Here is a 6,708-nt window from a genome sequence, read left to right as displayed (position 1 = left end):
CAGACATAACCGGCGTTATCCTCTAAACTATTAATCGGAACCAGCTTTTATTGACAGTGTGGTACCACATTACTACGTGATCCAAACCAGAAAAAGCCCAGGATCTGGTCAACAAGTATGCAAAAAGTGCGAAAGTACGAGCCAGATGAGGGCAAATCCCAGACCTAACCGAGACATAACCGGCGTTATCCTCTAAAATATAAATCGCAACCAGTTTAGTTGACTGTTTCGGTGTGGTACCGCGTTACTACGTGATCCAAACCAGAAAAAGGCCAGGATCTGGCCAACAAGTATGCGAAATATGCGAAAGTACGAGCCAGATGATTGCAAATACCAGAACTTCCCAGACATAACCAGCGTTATCCTGTAAAATATTATTCGCAACCAGGTTTAATTGACTGTTTCGGTGTGGTACCAACGGTACTACGTGGTCCAAGCCAGAAAAAGGCCAGGATCTGGCCAACAAGTATGCGAAAAAGGCGAATGTATGAGCGAGATGATTGCAAATACAAGAACTGACCCAGACATAACCAGCGTTATCCTCTAAAATACTAATCGGAACCAGCTTCTATTGACTGTTTCAGTGTGGTACCACATTACTACGTGATCCAAACCAGAAAAAGGCCTGGATCTGGCCAACAAGTATGCGAAAAAGACGAATGTATGAGCGAGATGATTGCAAATACAAGAACTGACCCAGACATAACCGGCGTTATCGTCTAAAGTATTAATCGCAACCAGTTTAATTGACTGTTTCGGTGTGGACTCTCATTACTACGGGATCCAAAGCAGAAAAAGGCTAGGATCTGACCAACAAGTATGCGAAAAACGCGAAAGTACGAGCCAGATGAGGACAAATGCCAGACCTAACCGAGACATAACAGGCATTATTCTCTAAAATATTAATCGCAACCAGTTTAGTTGACTGTTTCGGTGTGGAACCTCATTACTACGGGATCCAAAACAGAAAAAACCCAGGATCTGGCCAACAAGTATGCGAAAAACGCGAAAGAATGAGCCAGATGATTGCAAATACCAGACCAAACCCTGAAATAACCGACGTTATCCTCCAAAATAGTAATCGCAACCAGGTTTAATTGACTGTTTCGGTGTGGTACCTCATTACTACGTGATCCAAACCAGAAAAAGGCCAGGATCTGGCCAACAAGTATGCGAATAATGCGAAAGTACGTGCCAGATGAGGGCAAATACCAGACCTAACCCAGACATAACCGGCGTTATCCTCTAAAATATTAATCGCAACCAGTTTAGTTGACTGTTTCGGTGTGGACTCTCATTACTACGGGATCCAAAACAGAAAAAGGTCAGGATCTGGCCAACGAGTATGCGAAATATGCGAAAGTACGAGCCAGATGATTGCAAATACCAGAACTTCCCAGACATAACCAGCGTTATCCTCTAAAATATTATTGGCAACCAGGTTTAATTGACTGTTTCGGTGTGGTACCAACGGTACTACGTGGTCCAAGCCAGAAAAAGGCCAGGATCAGGACAAAAAGTAAGCGAAAAATGCGAAAGTACGAGCCAGATGAGGGCAAATCTCAGACCTAACCGAGAGATAACCGGCGTTATCCTCTAAAGTACTAAGGGGAACCAGCTTTTATTGACAGTGTGGTACCACATTATTACGTGATCCAAACAAGAAAAAGCCCAGGTTCTGGCCAACAACAATGCGAAAAATGCGAAAGTACGAGCCAGATGAGGGCAAATACCAGACCTAACCGAGACATAACCGGCGTTATCCGCTAAAATATTAATCGCAACCAGTTTAATTGACTGTTTCGGTGTGGAACCTCATTACTATGAGATCCAAACCAGAAAAAGGGCAGGATCTGGCCAACAATTATGCGAAAAATGCGAAAGTACGAGCCAGATGAGGGCAAATCCCAGACCTAACCGAGACATAACCGGCGTTATCCTCTAAAATATTAATCCGAACCAGGTTTAATTCACTGCTTCGGTGTGGTACCGCGTTACTAAGTGATCCATACCTGAAAAAGCCCAGGATCTGGCCAACAAGTATGCGAAAAGTGCGATAGTACGAGGCAGATGAGGGCAAATCACAGACCTAACCGTGACATAACCGGCCTTATCCTCTAAAATATTTATCGCGACCAGGTTTAATTGACTGTTTCGGTGTGGTACCGCATTACTACGTGATCCAAACCGTAAAAAGGCTAGGGTCAGGCCAACAAGTAAGCGAAAAATGCGGAAGTTCGAGCGAGTTGAGGACAAATACCAGACCTAAACTAGACATAACCGGCATTATCCTCTAAAATATTAATCGCAACCAGGTTTAATTGACTGTTTCGGTGTGGTACCACAATACTACGTGATCCAAACCAGAAAAAGCCCGGGATCTGGCCAACAAGTATGCGAAAAAGGCGAATGTATGAGCGAGATGATTGCAAATACAAGAACTGACCCAGACATAACCAGCGTTATCCTCCAAAATAGTAATCGCAACCCTGTTTAATTGACTGTTTCGGTGTGGTACCGCGTTACTACGTGATCCAAACCAGAAAAAGGCCAGGATCTGGCCAACATGTATGCGAATAATGCGAAAGTACGTGCCAGATGAGGGCAAATACCAGACCTAACCCAGACATAACCGGCGTTATCGTCTAAAGTATTAATCGCAACCAGTTTAATTGACTGTTTCGGTGTGGACTCTCATTACTACGGGATCCAAAGCAGAAAAAGGCCAGGATCTGACCAACAAGTATGCGAAAAACGCGAAAGTACGAGCCAGATGAGGACAAACGCCAGACCTAACCGAGACATAACCGGCATTATTCTCTAAAGTATTAATCGCAACCAGTTTAATTGACTGTTTCGGTGTGGAACCTCATTACTACGGGATCCAAAACAGAAAAAACCCAGGATCTGGCCGACAAGTATGCGAAAAACGCGAAAGTAACGCCCAGGATCTGGTCAACAAGTATGCAAAAAGTGTGAAAGTACGAGCCAGATGAGGTCAAATCCCAGACCTAACCGAGACATAACCGGCGTTATCCTCTAAAATATAAATCGCAACCAGTTTAGTTGACTGTTTCGGTGTGGTACCGCGTTACTACGTGATCCAAACCAGAAAAAGGCCAGGATCTGGCCAACAAGTATGCGAAATATGCGAAAGTACGAGCCAGATGATTGCAAATACCAGAACTTCCCAGACATAACCAGCGTTATCCTCTAAAATATTATTCGCAACCAGGTTTAATTGACTGTTTCGGTGTGGTACCAACGGTACTACGTGGTCCAAGCCAGAAAAAGGCCAGGATCAGGCCAACAAGTATGCGATAAACGCGAAAGTACGAGCCAGATGATGACAAATCCCAGACCTACCCTAGACATAACTCGCGTTATCCTCTTAAATATTAATCGCAACCAGTTTAATTGTCTGTTTCGGTGTGGAACCTCATTACTACGGGATCCAAAACAGAAAAAACCCAGGATCTGGCCAACAAGTATGCGAAAAACGCGAAAGTATGAGCCAGATGAGGACAAATGCCAGACCTAACCGTGACATAACCGGCGTTATCCTCAAAAATATTAATCGCAACCAGGTTTAATAGTCTGTTTCGGTGTGGTACCACATTACTACGTGATCCAAACCAGAAAAAGCCCAGGATCTGGCCAACAAGTATGCGAAAAGTGCGATAGTACGAGGCAGATGAGGGCAAATCACAGACCTAACCGTGACATAACCGGCCTTATCCTCTAAAATATTTATCGCGACCAGGTTTAGTTGACTGTTTCGGTGTGGTACCGCATTACTTCGTGATCCAAACCGTAAAAAGGCTAGGGTCAGGCCAACAAGTAAGCGAAAAATGCGGAAGTTCGAGCGAGTTGAGGACAAATACCAGATCTAAACTAGACATAACCGGCATTATCCTCTAAAATATTAATCGCAACCAGGTTTAATTGACTGTTTCGGTGTGGTACCACAATACTACGTGATCCAAACCAGAAAAAGCCCGGGATCTGGCCAACAAGTATGCGAAAAAGGCGAATGTATGAGCGAGATGATTGCAAATACAAGAACTGACCCAGACATAACCAGCGTTATCCTCCAAAATAGTAATCGCAACCCTGTTTAATTGACTGTTTCGGTGTGGTACCGCGTTACTACGTGATCCAAACCAGAAAAAGGCCAGGATCTGGCCAACAAGTATGCGAATAATGCGAAAGTACGTGCCAGATGAGGGCAAATACCAGACCTAACCCAGACATAACCGGCTTTATCGTCTAAAGTATTAATCGCAACCAGTTTAATTGACTGTTTCGGTGTGGACTCTCATTACTACGGGATCCAAAGCAGAAAAAGGCCAGGATCTGACCAACAAGTATGCGAAAAACGCGAAAGTACGAGCCAGATGAGGTCAAATGCCAGACCTAACCGAGACATAACCGGCATTATTCTCTAAAATATTAATCGCAACCAGTTTAATTGACTGTTTCGGTGTGGAACCTCATTACTACGGGATCCAAAACAGAAAAAACCCAGGATCTGGCCAACAAGTATGCGAAAAACACGAAAGTATGAGCCAGATGATTGCAAATACCAGACCAAACCCAGACATTACCGGCGCTATCCTCTAAAATATTAATCGCAACCAGTTTAGTTGACTGTTTCGGTGTAGACTCTCATTACTACGGGATCCAAAACAGAAAGAACCCAGGATCTGGCCAACGAGTATGCGAAAAACGCGAAAGTATGAGCCAGATGATTGCAAATACCAGAACTAACCCAGGCATGACCAGCGTTATCCTCTAAAATACTAAGCGGAACCAGCTTTTATTGACAGTGTGGTACCACATTACTACGGGATCCAAAGAAGAAAAAGGCCAGGATCTGGCCGACAAGTATGCGAAAAGTGCGATTGTAAGAGGCAGATGAGGGCAAATCCCAGACCTAACCGAGACATAACCGGCGTTATACTCTAAAATATTAATCCGAACCAGGTTTAATTGACTGTTTCGGTGTGGTACCGCGTTACTACGTGATCCAAACCTGAAAAAGGCCAGGATCTGGCCAACAAGTATGCAAAAAGTGCGAAAGTACGAGCCAGATGAGGGCAAATCCCAGACCTAACCGAGACATAACCGGCGTTATCCTCTAAAATATAAATCGCAACCAGTTTTGTTGACTGTTTCGGTGTGGTACCGCGTTACTACGTGATCCAAACCAGAAAAAGGCCAGGATCTGGCCAACAAGTATGCGAAATATGCGAAAGTACGAGCCAGATGATTGCAAATACCAGAACTTCCCAGACATAACCAGCGTTATCCTCTAAAATATTATTCGCAACCAGGTTTAATTGACTGTTTCGGTGTGGTACCAACGGTACTACGTGGTCCAAGCCAGAAAAAGGCCAGGATCTGGCCAACAAGTATGCGAAAAGTGCGAAAGTACGAGGTAGATGAGGGCAAATCCCAGACCTAACCTAGACATAACCGGCGTTATCCTCTAAAATATTAACCGCAACCAGGTTTAATTGACTGTTTCGGTGTGGTACCACAATACTACGTGATCCAAACCAGAAAAAGCCCAGGATCTGGCCAACAAGTATGCGAAAAAGGCGAATGTATGAGCGAGATGGTTGCAAATACAAGAACTGACCCAGACATAACCAGCGTTATCCTCTAAAATACTAATCGGAACCAGCTTCTATTGACTGTTTCAGTGTGGTACCACATTACTACGTGATCCAAACCAGAAAAAGGCATGGATCTGGCCAACAAGTATGCGAAAAAGACGAATGTATGAGCGAGATGATTGCAAATACAAGAACTGACCCAGACATAACCGGCGTTATCGTCTAAAGTATTAATCGCAACCAGTTTAATTGACTGTTTCGGTGTGGACTCTCATTACTACGGGATCCAAAGCAGAAAAAGGCTAGGATCTGACCAACAAGTATGCGAAAAACGCGAATGTACGAGCCAGATGAGGACAAATGCCAGACCTAACCGAGACATAACAGGCATTATTCTCTAAAATATTAATCGCAACCAGTTTAGTTGACTGTTTCGGTGTGGAACCTCATTACTACGGGATCGAAAACAGAAAAAACCCAGGATCTGGCCAACAAGTATGCGAAAAACGCGAAAGAATGAGCCAGATGATTGCAAATACCAGACCAAACCCTGAAATAACCGACGTTATCCTCCAAAATAGTAATCGCAACCAGGTTTAATTGACTGTTTCGGTGTGGTACCTCATTACTACGTGATCCAAACCAGAAAAAGGCCAGGATCTGGCCAACAAGTATGCGAATAATGCGAAAGTACGTGCCAGATGAGGGCAAATACCAGACCTAACCCAGACATAACCGGCGTTATCCTCTAAAATATTAATCGCAACCAGTTTAGTTGACTGTTTCGGTGTGGACTCTCATTACTACGGGATCCAAAACAGAAAAAGCCCAGGATCTGGCCAACGAGTATGCGAAATATGCGAAAGTACGAGCCAGATGATTGCAAATACCAGAACTTCCCAGACATAACCAGCGTTATCCTCTAAAATATTATTGGCAACCAGGTTTAATTGACTGTTTCGGTGTGGTACCAACGGTACTACGTGGTCCAAGCCAGAAAAAGGCCAGGATCAGGCCAAAAAGTAAGCGAAAAATGCGAAAGTACGAGCCAGATGAGGGCAAATCTCAGACCTAACCGAGAGATAAC

Source organism: Colletes latitarsis, unplaced genomic scaffold (assembly GCF_051014445.1).
Source record: "Colletes latitarsis isolate SP2378_abdomen unplaced genomic scaffold, iyColLati1 scaffold0018, whole genome shotgun sequence".
Lineage (NCBI taxonomy): Eukaryota > Metazoa > Arthropoda > Insecta > Hymenoptera > Colletidae > Colletes > Colletes latitarsis.
The sequence above is the reverse complement of the archived record's forward strand: the minus strand, read 5'-3'. Positions refer to the sequence as shown.